Source organism: Trichechus manatus, unplaced genomic scaffold (assembly GCF_000243295.1).
Source record: "Trichechus manatus latirostris isolate Lorelei unplaced genomic scaffold, TriManLat1.0 scaffold00024, whole genome shotgun sequence".
Classification (NCBI taxonomy): domain Eukaryota; kingdom Metazoa; phylum Chordata; class Mammalia; order Sirenia; family Trichechidae; genus Trichechus; species Trichechus manatus.
In genome coordinates this window covers 5,008,505-5,028,460 of record NW_004443960.1, presented here as the reverse complement: position 1 = coordinate 5,028,460, position 19,956 = coordinate 5,008,505, and positions in this window count along the sequence as shown.

The following is a 19,956-nucleotide window of genomic DNA, read 5'->3' as shown; positions in this document are numbered from 1 at the left end:
ACTTGTGAAGAGTGTGCTTCTTAGTTCAAGTAGATACATGAGACTAAATGGGCAGCTCCTGTCTGGAGGCAGGATGAGAGGCAGAGAGGGACAGGAGCTGGTTGAACGGACACGGGAAACCTAGCATGGAAAGGGGGAGTGTGCTATCACATTATAGGGATTGCAACTAGGGTCACATAACAATATGTGTATAAGTTTTTGTATGAGAAATTAACTTGAGCTGTAAACTTTCACCTAAAGAACAATTAAAAAAATCAAAAAAATTAAATAAAAAAAAAAAGAAATCAAAGGACGTATTGCATTGGGCAAATCTGCTGCAAAAGACCTCTTTAAGGTGTTCAAAAGCAAAGATGTCACCTTGAGGACAAAGGTGCTCCTGACCCAAGCCACGATATTTTCAATCACCTCACATGCATGCGAAAGCTGTACAATGAATAAGGAAGACCGAAAAAGAACGATGCCTTTGAATTACGGTGTTGGCAAAGAATACTGAATATCCCATGGACTGCCAGGAGGGTGAACAAGTCCGTCTTGGAAGTACAGCCAGAATGCTCCTTGGAAGCGAGGATGATGACACTTGGTCTCACGTGCTTTGAACATGTTATCAAGAGGGACCAGTCCCTGGAGAAGGACATCATGCTTGGTAAATTAGAGGGTTATTGAAAAAGAGGAAGACCCTCAAGGAGATGGATTGACACAGTGGCTGCAATGATGGGCTCAAGCATAACAATGACTGTGAGGATGGCACAAGACTGGGCAGTGTTTCCTTCTGTTGTACATGGGGTCGCTAGGAGTCCAAAGCGACTCAACAGCACCTAAAACGACAACAAGTTTGGGTGATCTGTTATATAGCGATAGATAACTGGAACAAAATGGGGTACCAAGAAGTAGGGTGCTGCTGATAAAAAAAAACTAAAACCCATGGCATTCATTCGGCGACCAGGTGTCGCGCCTTGAGGAAACAGTTGGTGAGGGCAAGGAGGAAGACGTATTGGAAGCTGAAGAAAGGGAGTTCCTTGTTATGTAGCGGAGGGAAGTTTGACAAAACCATTGCCTACGGTAACGTGGAAAGTAGGAAATCACAACGAGTGAACTCCATAATGGAGCCAAGGAGATTTCCAAGCAAAGTGCTGAAGGTGCAACCTGGCTTCTTCTAGCCACCTATGATAAAATGAGCAAGGTCAGAGTCCAACTAAAGAATCAACTATTCCGTTTTCAAATATGAGTGTGGAATAAAGGTAAAGGGCCCAGGACAATCTTTCAAGACAGCAAAGGGTACTCAAAGTTAGGAAGAGCAAAGATCAAATCTAGATCATCAGAACACTAAGCAGGGGCTGGTGTCAGACAAGTCTTTGGGTGGTGCAAACGCTTAAGTGCTTGGCTACTAACCAAAAGGTTGACGGTTCAAATCTACCCAGAGAACACTCGCATAGTCTGGTGGAGAAAGGAGCCAAATGAAGGAGCTCAGAGGGGTCCGTGTGTGGGAAGGCCAAGTGAGAGAAGACACAGGTTTCTGAAACCAGGGACAATGGTGTCTCTCTCCTTTCTGTGAAGTCTCATGGCATTGCGCTTGACCTTCTGCTGTGGAATTGATTTCTTTCTACCTTAGATGGTGAGAAGAGTCCTTGCCCATGTTCTCTGAAATTCCTGCACATAACCAGTCCCATATAACCTCCCCAGGAGCCCTGGTGACGCAGTGGTTAAGTGCTCAGCTGCTAACTGAAAGGTTGGCGGTTCCAACCCACCAGCCACCCAACTGATAGCTGAAAGCCTGGCAGTTCAAGCCACCCGACTAATAGCCGAAAGGCTGGCAGTTCAACCCACCCAGAGGCACCTCAGAAGGCAGGCCTGGCGAGCTGCTTCTAAAAGGTCACAGCCTTGAAAACCCTATGGAGCAGTTCTACTCTGCACGCAGGGGGTCGCCAGGAGTCAGAATTGACAGCAACTAACAATAACCACATATTGTCGTTGTACAATATGGATTCTGTCCGATGGAAATGGGAGAAAGATGTAGCAGTCTGCTCCCATAAAGATAACAGCCTCAGAAACCCTACGGAGCAGTTCTACTCTGTCCTGTAGGATCGCTATGAGTCAGAACCAACTTGACAACAACTGGTTTTTGGCAATAACTTCCCCATACCTGAACTGTCTGGGTGTGGGTGGGAGGGCACTAATTAGTTCCAATCCTGACTAATTGCTTTTTTAAAACTCTCATATAAATCTGACTTTTAACAGGTTCTGAGAATCGATGTTTCATTATTTTTCACCTCAGTGGAGATTATCCCCATTGACGGGTCATTACAAACCATCGCTCTCCGAGAGGTCTCCTTTCTATCTCGCGTCTCCTGATCTTTCAGCGGGATACCTTTGTTCTTCACAGTGAAGGAAAAAAACTAAGTGGGTCTTGGAAATTAACAACCAGGACCAATCAGACCCAAGGAAGACGAGGGGGCTCTGAGCAGCTCCCATCGGACGGAATCTATATTGTACAACGGGAACATGTGGTTGTTGTCAGCTGCTGTCGATTCCGACTCATGGCGACCCCAAGTGCAGAGCAGAACTGTGCTCCATAGGGTTTGCAAGGACGTGAACTTTCAGAAACAGATCGCCAGGCCTGCCTTGCGAGGCGCCTCTGGGTGGGTTGAATAGCCAACCTTTCGACTCCTAGGGGAGCGCTAACCATTTGCACCACCCAGAGACTCCTCTACAGGAATAAAGCGGAGGCTTTCTTCTGGGCCTCAATCAGATTGCCATTTTCAATGCACATCTGCATCCATGGACGGCTCATCAGATACCAGCCACTGGCCAAGCAGGCTCATTCAATCGTCACCACACCACAAACAAGTATGGCCTGTGTTCAGCCCATTTTCCAGATGTGGACACTGAAGCTCAGAGCGATCAGGAGCTTGCCAAGGTCTGCCTCAGAATCTGTGCTTGGTCCCTGAACCAGGCTACCATGCGCCTGGTGCATACATCCAGCTCTGAGTCCCTCCTGCCCATGGAGACACCTGCCGAGAACTCACGAGGGCCCCGGAGCATCCCCCGCCCCAAGCCCTGCTCTCAAAAAGGTATCAGAGCTGAGTGTCGTTACTGAGTTACTACAGAGGCGAGTTTCCTCCCCAACTCTGACCTCGGGGAGCAATCCCTTCTGTTTTCCTCGGCATGGAGCATCCTCCGAGGAGCCATCCATTTAAAGCCAAGCAAAACAGCCCGCCCCTGAGAGCAGAGAAAGGGAGAGCCGTGGGTCGGACAACTTCCCAAGCAGCTTCAACGCAGCCACCCTGGAGTCTCCCGTGGTTGTACCAAAGCCGAGTCTGAGCATAAAAGGGCCATCGGAGGGGACCCTCCAAACCAGCTCAAACTCCCTCAGATCTGTGTGCCAAGATCAAAGAAATTAAAGAGCAATAAACCTGTGGCTGATCGATCTCCGTCTCTCTGGAACGTCTGTAAATCTTGGGGGCTATGTATGTAGCCAAGACCCTCAGCATCACTACCCACACTTCCATTTCCCTTCAGGAAGGAAAGTGGCAGCAGGGAGGCAGTATAGAGGGTACAGAAGCCATCAGCTGAGGGTCCACCCCGACCAAGTGCAAATCCTGCCTCTGAGACCTTACATAGTCATCTCTCCTACCCAAGCCTCATCTTTCTCATCTGTATAATGGGTTCATTACAGTTCCTGCCTCATCAGATTCAAGGAGCTCATGCCTGGAGGGCACTTACTTATCACAGCATCTGGCAAGCACTGAGACCTCAATAGATGTTAGCTGCTATTCCCATTATCTTTCCACAGTTAATTACAAGTAAAGAGCTCTGCATAGCTATAGGTGAACTGGGAGGGAGGAGGTTCAAGTCCACCCAGAGGCACCTCGGAAGAAAGGCCTGGTGATCTACTTCCAAAAAAAATCAGCCATTGAAAACTCTGTGGAGCACAGTTCTATTCTGATGCACATGGGGTCTCCATGAGTCAGAGTCGACTCGAAGGCAACTGCCTTGGTTTCAGTTTCGATATATTCCAGGAAATGTGCTAAACAATTTGCACCACGTATCCCATTGGCTCCCCACAAGAGGTCTATGTGAGAGTTATTAATCCACGTTATAGATGAGAAAACGGAGGCTCAGAGAGATAAAGCCACTTTCCTAGGATCACAGCAAGTGGGTGATGGAGCCAGCAGTGGAACCCAGGTCTGTGTGAACCCAAGTCCACACCTCTGCCGTGTGCGTGACACCCCCTCCACCGTACTGTGCTCAGCAGTGACGTCCACACTGGCATCTTGACCATGAAGCTGGAGAGAAGGAGTGACCCCAAGGACATTTCAGGGGATGAAATAAAAGGAAAGCAAGAGAATCACTGGGGACGAAACCAAGACCGCCCAACAGGACTCAAGAGGTGGTGGAATCTTCAACAACCCTTAGAGATCAAACCAGCAGCTGCTGTCGAGTTGACCCCAACTCATGGAGACCCCATGTGTGTCAGAGTAGAACTGTGCTCTATTAGGTTTTCAATGGCTGTTTTTTGAGAAGTACATTGCCAGCCAGGCCTTTCTTCTGAGGTGCCTCTGGGTGGACTCGAACTTCCAACCTTTTGATTAGCAGCCAAGCATGTTAACCGTGTGCATCACCCAGGTATTCCTGAAGGCAAGCAAAGGAGCACTTCTGACTGTAAAGGTGTCCTGGGTCTCTCTTTAGCGGCTCCCACCTTCTGTGGGGAAGCTCACGTCCCTTCTGCAGGTTGGCGAATGTTCCGAGGCCTCATCTCCCTGTCTGATGCTTTGCCAAGAGAAGCCAGCAACCTGATCATTGTCCCTTTTGCCTGACAAATGTCTCCATTTGAGTGTCAGTCACTCAACTTCTATTGTCCCCTGGATGCAATTCATCAGTTGGAATTGTTACTTCCATAGCAAAATTTGTCTTCTTTCATTCCCCATTAATGTCTTCTAAGGACGCAGTGTATGACCCTGGCATCTCAAGTGGGCCCCGCCCAGGGTAAGAATTCACCTTCAAAGCCCTTTATGTCCATCACCAGAAATAAATGTGATTGTTAAAGAGGCTTTTTCTTGTTAGAGCAACAAAGATCCTTCAAACTAAATGTTCTTTTTCACTCATCACCTTCCCACTCAAAACATGCCTGAAAACAAACAGAAGGACTGCCCCGAGAAAAGATCCTTTATTCCACCAACGACAGAACTTCCCTTGTTGAAAAGCAACGGAGCATAGAGTCCTGGTCAGAGTGTTCCTCATTTAACAGTCCAGAAGAAAAATTAGCGGGAAGAGTCCAAATTAGCTGAGTTAAATGGATAAAGACAGGTCACTCTATAAATGTGAACACTGAATAACAGGTGGCTGGGTCCATGAGTCCCTGGGTGGTGCAAATGGTTAATACCCTTGGCTGTGAATAGAGAGGTTGGAGGTTCCAGTCTACCCAGAGGCACTTCGGAGGAAAGACCTGGCCATCTACTTCTGAAAAATCAGCCACTGAAAATCCTATGGAACACAGTTCTCCTCCGACACACATGGAGTCACCATCAGTCAGGGCTGACGCAACGGCCACTAATGACTATGTGCTAGACGCTGTGATGCTGTTGTTGTGTGCTGCTGAGTCAATTCTGAGTCCCTGCTTCCCTACAGGACGGAGCAGAACTGGCCCCGAGGGTCTCCTAGGCTATACATCTTTACAGGAGCAGATTGCCAGGTGTTTTCTCCTGTGGAGCAGCTGGTAGGTTCGTACTGCCGACCTTTCAGTCGCAGCCGAGCACATAACCGTTGCGCCACCAGGGCTGTTCTAGGAATACAGCCATAAACAAGAAAGATGGTCCCCACCCGCAGGGATCTTACAGTCGGACACCAGAGACTCGTGCAGTAAAAGGATAGTGCAGGGTGTCACGAGCATGGATTGAACAGGGACAGCAGAGCCAGGGTTTGAAGGGTGACGGAGAGAAGCGGAGGGGTGGGACACACCAATCAAATTCTACATCCTGTTGATTCTCACTCCCAAATACTTCTCACACCAGTCACCTTGTCAACACCTTCCCTGCTATCCTTCTAGTCCAAGCCACCAAGCCACTCTACTTGGACTACTGTCACAGCTTCCTCAAGGGTCTCCTGGAATCCTCCCGGCCCCCTCGCCACACTGTTCACATAGCTTTCAGAGGGGTCTTGCCAATGGCAAGTCTGACCACGTGAAGCCCTCCAGGAGAAAAGGAGGAAGGGGAGGAGCGGAAGGCTGGTGGTGTTGATTTCCCCGAAGCTAGCCCTCATTGCTGCTATGTTCCGAGTGTTAGCTCTTGGACAAACGCCTTAAACTTCATTTTCCTCGGCTGCAGAATAGGGCTAATAATAGCATTGGCTGAACGATACAAAAATGCTGTGTTTGACCAAGAAGAATGACGATTTCATCTGGTTCACCCTAATACCTCCATCATGGGGTTGTTGTAAGATGAAATAAAATCAGCACAGTGCCTGGCGTGCAGGAACGTCCCAGAAGTGGTGACTGCCTTTCATCTCCTGGTGCTTCCCTCTGCTGGGTCTGAACTTCTTGCCTTGCAGAGACTCTCCCTTGCCAATCCGTGTAGCCAGCCTGCTGGCTCCATGGGCATTTGGCCACAAGACCCTGAAACATCTGGGCTTGGGGGAGCTGGTCCCATCCTTCTCCCCGTGTGACAGTCAGTCCGTCGGCGTGGCGGTCTTTATTTGTGACCGGTTCCGCGGAGCTGATGTCTGCCTAGCACGGGGGAAAATTGCTTCTGCCACATCTTCCAATAAGAATGATCTTCTTCATGCTCTATTTGTCGACAACTGTCCTTCCGATCACTCTCTCTGTTAGCACACGATCTACACGCTTGAAATTCAGCCAGAGGAACTGGGTGAAATTTATGACCCCCTGAGTGCCAAAGGCTGGAGCTCTCGGATTTGAATGTAAATGTCGGAATGAGGTCATCAAAAGCTACAAGTAGCAAGACAACCCATCTGCAGATGTGCCACGCCAGCAATCCATGCTTCAATCCGCTACCAGTTCAATCATTGGTTAGACAACCTGTGTTAATTAATGGAACACAGAGATTTTTTTTCCCAGTCTTTTATTTTGAGATTATAATTTCTGACGGAGTTATGAGTGCCTCAGTGTCACGATTCACGTCAGCATTTTGCCAGGAACGTTCTGCTCACACGGAACAATTCATTAGTGCTAAAACCAATTTACTGGAATGGGCTGAAAATCGCCTCGGTTTTCTCTAGTAATGTATTACAACATGAAATGTTTCGTGAGCTGCTGGTTGACAGGTGTGACACTGCCTCTGGTACTGCTCAGCTCACTCAAGGTGGAAAGTCTCCATCCAGTAAGTGAGATGCCAGGAACAAGCTAAAACACAAAACAAAAGCCCAGGCCCTCAAAAAAGGGTTTACTGCCCTTCAAAATGTAGACAGTCGCATCTATATTTTCGAATGAACTAATTTTCTTGCAAGATAACCCTCAAGATAAATGCAATCATCAAAGCAAAATGCTTCAATCAGTGTCTGACCCAGAGTAAGTGCTCAGTAAATATTAACTATTACTTGGAGGAAGCAGAAAAACTATAGTGGTTAAGAGCACAAGGTCCCTGCGTAGCTTAAGCGGTCTGGAATCGGCTGCTCACCTAAAGGCTGCTGGTTCAAACTCACCCATCTGTTCCACAAAAGAAAGGCCTGGCAAACAGCTTCTCTAAAGTCTGTTGCTGTTGTTGCCACTGAGTCAGTTCCCACTCATGGTGGCCCCATGTGTGCAGAGTAGAACTGCTCTATAGGGTTTTCAATGGCTGCAACCTTTTGGAAGCAGACCGCCAGGACTTTCTTCCCAGGTGGCTCTGGGTGGATTTGAACCATCAACCTTTCAGATCAACCATCAACCTTAACCGCTTGAGCCATCAGGAGATTACAGCCAAGAAAACCTTATGGAGCAGTTCTACTCTGTAACACATGGGGTCGCCATAAGTTGGAATCGACTCGGCAACAGCGGGTGAGACCACAGACTCCAAGTCGCACAGTGAATTCAAAAGCCAGCTCTGTCATTTCCCGGTCAGTGGTCTTGGGCTTACAGCAAACCTCTCTAAGCATTCATTTTTTTGTTTTTGTTTTTGTTTTTTTTTCCATCTGTCGAAAGTGAGTGTATTCACTTCTCTGGGGCTGCCACAACAAATCACAACAAACTTGGCAGCTCACGACAGCCGAGATTTATTCCGCCCAGCTGTGGAGGCCAGAGATCCAGAAGCAAGTGTTAGCAGCGCTGCTCTCCCCTGAAGGTGCCAGGGGAGGCTCCTGCCTCGCCCCTTCCTGCTTCTGTGACTCCTGGCGCTCCTTGGCTTGTGGCCGCCTCCCTGCACCTTCCCATGCCTTCTTCCCTCTATGTCCCTCTGTGTCTGTGTCCCTCTGTCCCTCTGTGTCCCTCTGTGTCCGTGTGTCCCTCTGAGTCTGTGTCTCTCTGTGTCTCTGTGTCCCTGTGTCCCTCTGAGTCTGTGTCTCTCTGTGTCTGTGTCCCTCTGTGTCTCTGTGTCCCTCTGTGTCCCTGTGTCCCTCTGTGTCCATGTCTCTCTGTATCCCTCTGTGTTCATGTCCCTTTGTGTCTGTGTCTCTGTGTCTCTCTGTGTCCCTCGGTGTCTCTTTGTCCCTGTGTCTCTGTGTCCCTCTGTGTCTCTGTGTCTCTGTGTCCCTCTGTGTCTCTCTGTGTCTCTCTGTGTCCCTCTGTGTCTGTGTCCCTCTGTCCCTCTGTGTCCCTCTGTGTCCGTGTGTCCCTCTGAGTCTGTGTCCCTCTGTGTCTCTCTGTGTCCCTCTGTGTCTCTCTGTGTCTTTCTGTGTCCCTCTGTGTCTCTCCTCTTCTCATAAGGACATCAGTCACTGCATTTAGGGCCCACCCCAAATCCAGGATGATTTCATTCAAGATCCTTAACTAATTACATCTGCAAAGACCCTATTTTCAAATAAGGTCACATTCTGAGGTTCCAACAGACATACAGTTTTGGGAGACACTATTCAACCCACTGGAGTTGCGGGGTTGTGCAAACAGTTAATGCATTCAGCTGCTAACCAAAAACTTGGAGGTTTGAGTCCACCCAGAGGCGTCTGCCTAGGAAGAAAGGCCTGGCAATCTACTTATAGGAAATCAGCCACTGAAAACCCTGTGGAGCACACGAGGTTGCCGTGAGTCAGAATGGACTCAGTGGCAACTGGTACTGGCATTCAACCTGCTATAGGGAGTAATGATAGCACCTGCTCCATGGGATGGTCAGGGGATCAGATGAGGAAAATGCATATGAAGTGCTTGGTCAGCAGCTGGCACATAGTGGGGCTCAGTCGAAGGAGCCAGAAAAGGGCACAGCCACTCTACCGACCACTTCCCGAGGACACTTCCTCCGGGAGTGAGGCTGCCCTCCTTCCCTCACTCACTGGGATCCTCCCTCCCCACCGGCCAGGGGTCATTACCATCTTTGACCAGCACCATCCCAAAAGCTTGCTGGGTCATCCCCCGCTTGTACTGAGCCCCTGCCACTCTCCCTTCTGCCAGCTGAGCGGGCTTCCTGACACACAGATGCTATCAGGACCCTGTCTCCGCGGAGCTTCAATTCCTCAGGGGCTGCCCAGCCCTCGGGACAAAGTCCAAGCAAGCTCATTGGTCTGCCCCTACCTCCCTCTGCAGCCCTGCCTCCAGTCATGCCCAACAGCCTTCGGCTTCCTGAAAGAGCAGGGTCCCTTTGCAGTGTTATTCCCGCTGCATAGAATGCCCTTCCACACCCTCCCCTAGAATGCTGTTGCTGTTAGCTGCTGTTGAGTTGGCCCTCGACTTATGGCGACCCCATGCCCAATGGAACAAAAACGCTGCCCGGCCCTGTGCCGTCCCGTGACTGGTTGCAGATCAGACTGTTGTGACCCAGAGGGTTTTCATCAGCTGGTTTTCAGAAGTAGATCGCCAGGCCTTTCTTCCTAGTCTGTCTTAGTCTGGAAGCTCCACTGATACCTGTTCAGCATCATAGCAACACAAAAGCCTCCACTGACAAATGGGTGGCTGCACATGAGGTACACTGGCTAGGAATCGAACCTGGGTCTTCCACATGGAAGGTGAGAAATCTACCACCAAACCACCAATGCCTCATCCCCTTTGATTGTCTATTCTCAGGTAGGACGTCACCTCCTCCAGCAAGCCTTCCAGGTCTGAGAGCCCAAGTCTGAGTTAAGTGCCATATTATGTATTCCCTGCCTGCCTCTATCACAGCCCTTCATTCTGCATTCTAACTTCTTGACTCTGCGTCTGTCTCCCTGACCAGAGGGGAGTTTCCTAAGGTCAGGGATGGTGTCTTACGCACCGCTGTGTCCCCAGCAGCAAACCCAGAGCCAGGTACATGGCAGAAACCCAATGAACAAAGGAATCAATGAATCCCCCTACAGCTGTACCTACAACAATCTGATAAATAGGAAATTGAACATGACAGTATGTACATCATTGAATGAGGGATGCATGAACTGATTTCTCGTGGCTCTGGGCACAGTTAAAATAGTTTAAATATCATTCTAGGCCAGAACTATGGCCCAAGTCAAAGCACCATAAGCCTGGAGGCAGACCCTAATCTTCACGTTCAATTTGTTGCTGAAAAGCTACTTCTGCATAAAATGCATGTACAAAGGTAGTATAACCATCACCCGTCTGTCAGTCTGATGTACTGTGGTGGCCTGCGTATTTCTGTGATGCTGGAAGCTATGCCACTGGTATTTCAAATACCAGCAGAGTCACCTATGGTGGACAGGTTTCAGCAGAGCTTCCAGACTAAGACAGACTAAGAAGAAAGGCCTGGTGATCTACTTCTGAAAAGTAGCCAGTGGAACCCTTGTAGGTTCCAACAGAACATTTTCCAACTCACTTGTTTTGGACATGTCATCGTAGGGATCCATCACTGGAGACGGACATCATGTTTGGTGAAGGAGAGGGCCAGGGAGGGCGAAGAAGACCCTTGGTGAGATGGACTGGCACAACAGCCTCCAGGATGGACTCAAATATGCCAGCGATTGTGAGGCTGACCCAGGACCAGGCAATGTTTCGTTCTGTTGGGCATAAAGTCACCACGAGTCAGAGCTAACTCTACAGCAGCTAATAACAACCAAACCAAACCCGCTGCCGTCGAGTCGATTCCGACTCATAGTGACCCTGTAGGACAGAGTAGAACTTCCCATAGGGTTTCCAAGGCTGTAATCTTTATGGAAGCAGACTGCCGTATCTTTCTCCCGTGGAGCCGCTGGTGGGTTCAAACCACCGAACTTACGGTTAGCAGCCGAGCACCTTAACCACTGTGCCACCAGGACTCCTACAACAACAGGCACCATAGACGAGCTTACTGCTTGGAGGGCAAATGACAAAGCGAGTGATGCTGGATGACCTTTCGAAGGTCACTTAACCTCTCTGGGCCGGGACAGCCTCAACTGTTAAACAAGCGGGTTAGTCTAGAAGACGCAGTCTGTGGTGTCTTCCAGCTCCTGAGAATCACATTCAGATTCTCTGAAATATAGTTAATTTCCCATGAATGTATCTCCCCACCCTCCACTCCCTCTCTTGAACTCAATTTTACAAAATACATACTCCCCTTCCTTGAAAGGAGGCTCATTTGTCATGGGATTCCTGGCCAGGTAGAGCACAGCCTCCAGCCAGTCTTGCTCCTAAATCATAATCTCCACCACTCTGGGCCAGACCCAACTTAGCAGGGATAAAATACTGACTGCTTCCCCAGAGCCACGGAGAGTTCCAGTCTGGCCTCAGCAGCAGCAGTCCTGGACAAGGCGAACGTGGTACCTTCTCCAAACTCCCACGCAAGTCCAGAAAAGTCTAGAGACCCTTGTCCTTTTAGAGTGAGGCTCAAATAACTCAGTTGAAACATTTTTCAACCAAACAAAACGTAATCTGGAGCCTTATTACCATTCTTGTCTTGGAAGAAGTGCAGCCAGAATGCTCCTTAGAAGCAAGGATGGCGAGACTACATCTCACATACTTTGGACACGTTATCAGGAGGGATCAGTTCCTGGAGAAAGACATCATGCTTGGTAAAGTAGAGGGTCAGCGAAAAAGAGGAAGGCCCTCAACGAGATGGATTGACACAGTGGCTGCAACAATGGGCTCAAGCATAACAACGATTGTGGGCATGGCGCAGGACCGGGAAGCGTTTCATTCTGTAGTACATAGGGTCGCTATGAATCAGAACCAACTTGACGGCACCTAACAAGAAGAACATCACCGTTATCCAAACTTCCAATATGTGGCAAGAATCCTGTCTAAGTTGATGGGCAAGGGTTCTCTAAGAAACTTGGATGTGAGAATATGATGGGGAGGGGATTTTCTGCCTGAAACAATAATCCGAAGAATGGAAGATACCAGAATGACGAGGGTTGCCGGAGGTCCAAATACTATGATGGTGCAAATTGGAGAAGCATTTGCACAGTGCTTCATGGTTTTGAAAGTGTTCTTATTCTACACTATTCCACTGACAGAGTCAAACTTTTATACATATAACATGACACTCATTTTAAGGAGGAAAAATCATTCTGAATATTTTATCATCTCCCCATATTATTCAACCAATTTAAATGCTATCAAACGGTGCCAAAGGCCAAACTAATAATTTTAGCTCCGGCATTTATCCTGAGCTACATAATAGTATTTCCAGCAGCCAGCTTAACGTCCACACTTGAATTCTCACTCTAATAGTACAAAATCTAAACAAAACTCTCAATTTCAGTCTTAGTCCGTGTCCCAAACTTATCTTCCTCCCGTTTTTCTCATCCCAGTCAATGACACCACCATCCCCTCACCCACCAGTCGCTTAAACCAAAAACTTCAGGGGCATTCTTTTCTCTGTTTTCCTGATTCTGCATGTCCAATTAATCAGCAAGTCTCACTGGTTCTACCTCCAAACTACGTATCTTGGCTCTGTCCAATCCTCTCCAGCTCTGCTTCCATGCCCCACTCCAAACCATGGCCATCTCCCATCAGGACTGCAGGAACAACCTCCCAAGTGAACTCCCTGTTATGGATTGGATTGGGTCCCCTAAAAAGATGTGCTGGAGTCTTAACCCCCAGTATCTATAAACGTCACCTTGTTTGGAAATAGGATCTTTGGAGATGTTATCAGTTAACTCAAGGTCATACTGGAGTAGGGTGGGTCCCTAATCCAATACGAGTGGTGTCCTTATGAAAGAGAAGAGGCACAGAGGGAAGATAAGCATGTGGTGATGGAGTTCTGCTACAGCTGTAAGTCAAGGCTTGGGGCTACCAGAATCTGGAGATACAGGAAAGGATCTTCCCCCAGAGCCTTTGGGGATAACATGGCTCTGGCCACACCCTGGATTCAGATGCTCGCCCCTAGAACTGTGAGACAATAACTTTCTTTTCGTAGAAGCCACCTGCTTTGTAGTGCTTTGTTACAGCAGCACTAGGAAACTCATACACTATTTCCACTTTTGCTCGGACATCATCTATTTTCTACTCAGGTTTAAAAATATTAACGATATCATGTCACTTCCCTGCCTAAAACCCTTCAGTGATTCCCCATTATACGTAAAATGAAGTCCAGCCTCTTCACCGTGGCTTCCAAAGCCACGTGGACCTGGTCCCTGCCTGCCTTTCCAGATCACACCAGGTCAGAGTGACGTGATATTCGTAATTCTTGCCTAGTAGATGCTTAATAAAACTTGATGAATTAATGAATATAAGCAAGATCCTCCCTCTGTCCCACCTTTGACTTGACCATCTAGAAAACCAAACTAGTTGCCATGGGGTCCATTCTGACTCATGGCGACCCCATGTGCGTCGGAGTAGAACTGTGCTCCACAGGGTTTGTGATGGCTGATTTTTTGGAGGTAGATCACCAGGCCTTTCTTTTGAGGTGTCTCTGGGTGGAGTCAAACCTCCAACCTTTCAGTTAGCAGCTGAGTGCGTTAACCATTTGCACCACCCAGGGACTCTTAGCTCTCTAGACACTTCTGTAATTCTGAGTGTAACTTGGGTGATGACTGGAAGGGTCCTGAGTGTGACCTCGGCTTCCCTAAGTGTTGCTTCTCCTCTGAGGGAATTCTGCTCCAGCTGCATCACCTAGCCAGTTCTGCTTCATTAGTATCCCCTGTGGATGAGAAGTGCAACGTTCCCGAAGTAAAAGATTGATGCGATGTTTTATTTAAACTACAAATGTAGAAACATTATGGATGAACAATGAGTCTTCTACCCAAGCTCCTGTCCAGCTTTTTCATTTATTTTTCATCTGAACCATTTTACTCAAAGATGTCCGTGTACCTTTGCAACACTGAGACACGGTCAGACCCTTCCTTTTCAAATATTCACCCATTTGCTCTAGAAGGAAACATGTACGTGCAAACTCCATTTCCAACAGCCAATGAACAACGGCATGTCTTACTTAGTGCTTCTAATGTATAGTTCGGTAGTTCTTTTAATACTCACTTTCAATATGAAAGACGGGCATGCTCATTAAAGAAGATTTGAAAAACACAGAAAATAAGAAAGTAGGGAATAATTGCTCACAGCATTATCCAAAGTGACGTGCTGCCTGTGCTCGTAGCACACAGCCACTGGGGGATAGTTTCTTCTGATATTTTTCTAGGCATATTTATTTTTAACACAGCTGTATTTATACTACATATACAATATTGTGTCTTATTTTTAGTTAATGTCGTAGGATCACTTTTTGGGTGTTATCTCATACTCTTCAAAAACAGAACTTCTAATGACTGCATAAAATAGCATCGCTTGGATGTACCTTAAGTTTCTTAGCTATTTATCTATAGTTGGACCAAAAAAAAAAAAAAAAGCCAAACCTGTTGCCATCGAGTTGATTCAGACTCATAGCAACCCTACAGGACAGAGCAGAACTGCCCCATAGGGTTTCCAAGGAGTGGCTGGTGGATTTGAACTGCCGACCTTTTGGTTAGCAGCCATAGATTTAACCACTGTGCCACCAGAGTTCCATAGCTGGACATCTAGATTATTTATAATTTTTCAATATTGTAATGACACTGAGGACATTTTTGCTATTTAAGCTTTTATGATACTTACTGTTGTGGATTGAATTGTGTCCCCCAAAATATGTGTTAGAATTCTAACCCTGTGTATGTAAACCGTTTGGGAATAAGACTTTCTTTGTTAAGTTAATGAGGCTACCTCAATGTAGGGCGTGTACTAAACCTAATCTGAGTTACAAAGACAGTAGATTAGACACAAAGGCAAGCACAAATGAGGGGAAGAGAGATGCCAAGGAACCGAGGAACACCAGGGCTTCAGAAGCTGAAACAGACAAGGACCCTCCCCCAGAGCCAACAGAGAGAGAAAGCCTTCCCCTAGAGCAGGAGCCTGAGTTTGGACTTCTAGTCTCCTGAACTGTGAGAATATAATTTTCTGTTCTTTAAAGCCACCCGTCTGTGGTATTTCTGTTACAGCAGTACTACAGAAACTACAGCACTTAGGATGATTTCCTTACGAGAAGTTTTCAGAATCTCCAGACTAACGTTAAAGATATCTTTAAGGTTTTTGATATATATGATCGAGATGTTTGCCGAAAATAGTGTACCAGTTTACCATTTCAAAACAAAATAATAATAATGTTTGCTTTTAGGTTGAGACAATGGCCTTGGCTCTATCTATTCTGTGCCTTGGGATTTCCTGACATGATTCAAGACAGTCTTTCGGCACCTTACCTTTATTTCTGTCCTGTGCTACCTGCCCCTAAACAGCCATTGTCAGCACAGAATTCTAAGTTAATGCACTTTTCCACAACTTATAGAAGTTCACTAGATCAGATGATACGTTCAACAGTTCAGTCTACAGCTTTTGATATCAGGATTAACCACTGGGAAGGCATTTCCCCTAGTAACCTCTAGACACGTCAGAGTAAGTAACGGCCCTTCCTGCCTGCAACGGGGCAGGTACAACTCTATACCGGTAAAAAGAGTCTGGAGATGGGCTTGGCCTGGGATGATGAAATCAGAACTTCACTTCAAAGAGTTTACGTGATCCAAAAGGACCACAGTCTTGTGGTGTTCCAAGTATAGTTCTGTCCTGGACACAAAGATGAGTTCTGAGCATTCCTTTATCTCTTCAGAAAAGGCAATTCTTAGGAACGTGGCCTAGAAGCAAAGAGCTTAGAGAATAGAAGCCCAGACTTTGGAGGAGTGTAAATCACTCCACCATGAAAAGTGATGGGGATTTCCGGCCGGCGGTCTTCTGTGGACCCTGGTCCAGTCCACCAAAACCAGTACCTACACCTTGAAACCGAGGGCCTCACATGATCAAGCAGCTTAAAACACAACAAGACTAAAGGGACACACCAGCCCAGGGGCAAGGACGAGAAGGCAGGAGGGGACAGGAAAGCTGGTAATGGGGAACCCAAGGTCGAGAAGGGAAAGTGTTGACATGCTGTGGTGTTGGCAACCAATGTCACAAAACAATATGTGTGCTAATTGTTCAATGAGAAACTAATTTGCTCTGTAAACCTTCATCTAAAATACACACACACACACACACAAAAGACCAAAGGGCTTGTTTGTCCATGCTGTTGAAAAAAGGCAACGTGGGCCAACATAACTCATGAGCTACTGGGTTTGAGTCCTTCTTGGTGGGAATTTGAGCTGCTTCTCCCCAGAGAAAGGAGTAAAAGAAGGAAATGGGGTATCCTTGTGTTACACACCCTGCCCCCCAGCATTGTCACCCCTCCTCTCCATGACCACCTCCACTGGGAGACTGAATCTGAAGGTGACCTTGTTAGTTTGCTTCTCTACTGAGACTTGAGGCCTATAATATGTTTCCCTATAAGGGGTAAGGAGCCCTGTTGGCACAGTGGTTAAAGCACTTGGCTTCTAATAGAAAGGTCAGCAGTTCAAACCCACCAGCCACTTCACAGAAGAAAGATGTGGCAGTCTGCTTCCATAAAGATTGCAGCCTTGGAAACCCTATTGGGCAGTTCTACCCTGTCCCATATGGTCGCTATGAGTCAGAATTGACTCAACGGCAACAGGTTTGGTTTTGGGTTGGTATAATGGGTGTATTAGTTTCTTACATCTGCTGTAACAAAGTACCACAAACTTGGTGGCTTAAAAAGTTTCCCCAGGTATGGTGACCAGCTACCATTACTGAACATTTTGATCAAAGATTCTAGACAAGACTCTGGTCAACAGGGGGAAAATGCAGAATGGAATTTCAAATTCTCATGGAATCCAGATTTTCTGGAGCCATGGAGGCTGGATGAACCCCCAAAGCAACTGCCCTGAGACCATCTTTAAACCTTAAATGAAAAATATCCCCTGAAGTCTTCTTTAAACCAAACAGTAGTTTAACTTAATTAGCAAAGAATGTCTACCTTGAGCATCGTGTCTTTTAAAGAACTATCTATATGGGATCAAATTGACAACAGCAACTCGAAAGGTTAGATAGGAAGGTTAGGGGGCAGTGAGTGTATATTAATGGGGGAGGAACAATTTGGAAAAGGAGGGTGGAATGGTTGCACAACTTGACGAATATAATCAATGTTACTGAACTGTACTGTAAAAATTGTTGAATTGGTGTATGTCCTGCTGTGTATATTTTCAACAACATAAATAAATAAATAAATAAATCCCCAGGTGAATGTAATGTGAAGCCAGGGCCAAGAACCACCCATCTCTTTGCATGGTACATTTTTATTATCTTCTTTCTAATTTCTTATGTCTCCTAAATTTTCCATTCATTCATGCAACAACTCTTTATTGAGCACTTACTGTGCTACTTAAGCATCATGCCAGATGCTGAGGATCCGGCAGTGAACAAGACAACCCTGGTGCCTTCCACTGTGGAGCTTACTGCAGGCAGGAGGGAGACAATTACTCAACAAATGACTTATTCATTATACCAAAACCAAACCTGTTACCATCAAGTCAATTCCAACTCAGAGCGATCCTATAGAACAGAGTAGAACTGCCCCATGGGGCTTCCAAGGCTGTAATCTTTACAGAAGCAGGCTGACGCATCTATCTCCCATGGAGCGGCTGGTGGGTTTGAACCACCGACCTTTTGGTTAGCAGCTGAGTGCTTAACACTGTGCCACCAGGGCTCCTAATTCACTATAATTGCAGCAAGTACCACACAAAAAATAGTGTAATAAAAGCATGCATTATTTTTTGTAATTGAGAGAAAATAAGTAGATGCTATTTTTAAAATCCACACTCTTCTTATCCCTCAATTGCTCTACTCCCTCCCTTTTCCCAGAGCCTGGAGGTCAACGTTGTTACCCTCCCTGAAGAAGCCATCAGGAGCTATAATGCCACCTCCAAGCAAGGGCTGGGGCCCTGCCCTTCAACCAGAGTGCACTACAACCATAAAACCTGGGTCCTGAGGCCCTGGCAGCTGGCCACACTTCTATGTGCAGCATGCATGCCGCCTTAAAATTCTCAGCCTGCACGGAGTCTTAGTTACCTAGCGCAGCTGTAACACCAATACCACAAGGGGATGGCTTTAAAGAACAGAAATTTTTTGCCTCACAGTTCAGGAGGCTAGAATCTGAATTCAGGGCGTGCCCCCAGGAAACGGTCCTTCTTTGTCTATTTCAGTTTCTAGCAGCTGCAGACAATCCTTGTAGGTGCATCTGTCTCCATCATCCATCCTCCTCTTCTCCCTGCGAGTGTGTCTGTGTCCATTCTGCTCTTTTTATAACTCAAAAGTGGTTAGATTTAGAACCCACCTTACTCGGCTATGGTCTATTTAACATAACAAAGAAAACCGTATTTCCAAACAGGATCATGCCCACAGGTATTTTGTTGTTCTTGTGGTTGGTTGCTGTGCAGTCAATTCTGACTTAAAGTAACCTCATGCATGCAGAGTAGAACTGCTCCACAGGGTTTTCTTGGCTGTCATCTTTTTTCAAAAAAATAATTTATTTTTGGTTATTATTGTTGTTGTTGTTGAAAATACACACAGCAGAACATACACCAATTCAACAATTTCTACATGTATGATTTAGTGACATTGATTACATTCTTTGAGTTGTCCAAATGTTCTCACCTTCCTTTTCTGAATTATTCCTCCCCATTAACATAAACTCACTGCCTCCTAAGCTTTCTATCTAACCTTCTGAGTTTCTGTTGTCAATCGGATCCCATAGATATTCTACAGAAGAACCCTGATCAAAAGGGGGTAAAATGCTGAACAGAAGTGCAAATTTTCATGGAGTCCAGACTTTATGAAGTCATTGCGGCTGGATGAACCCCCAAAGCTATTGCCCTGAGATGATCTTTAAACCTTAAACCAAAAGTATCCCCCGTGACATCTAGGTTAATTGGCATAACACAGTTCATAAAGAAAATGTTCTACATCCTACTGTGGCGAGTAGCGTCTGTGGTCTTAAAACCTTGTGAATAGCCATCTAAGATACATTTATTGGTTCCATCCCATCTGGAGCAAAGGAGAACATAGAAAACCAAAGACACAAGGAAAATATTAGTCCAAAGGACTAATGGATCACATGAACCACAGCCTCCACCAGCCTGAGCCCAGAACTAGGTGGTGCCCAGCTACCACCACCGACTGCTCAGACAGGGATCACAATACAGGGTCCTAGACAGAGCAGAAGAAAAGTGTTGAACAAAATTCAAATTCACAAAAAGACCAGACTTACTAGTCTGACAGAGACTGGAGGAACACCCAAGACAATGGCCCCCAGACACCCTTCTCACTCAGAACTGAAGCCACTCCTGAAGTTCACCTTTCAGTCAAAGATTAGACAGGCCTATCAACCAAACAGTAACAGACATGAGGAATATGCTTCTTAGTTCAATCAAGTACATGAGACCAAATAGGCAACACCTCCCCAAAAGCAAAGATAAGAAGGCAGGAAGAGACAGGAAAACTGGAGGAATGGAAACAGGGAACCCGGAGTGGAAAGGGGGAGAGTGCTGACACATTGCAGGGATTGCAACCAA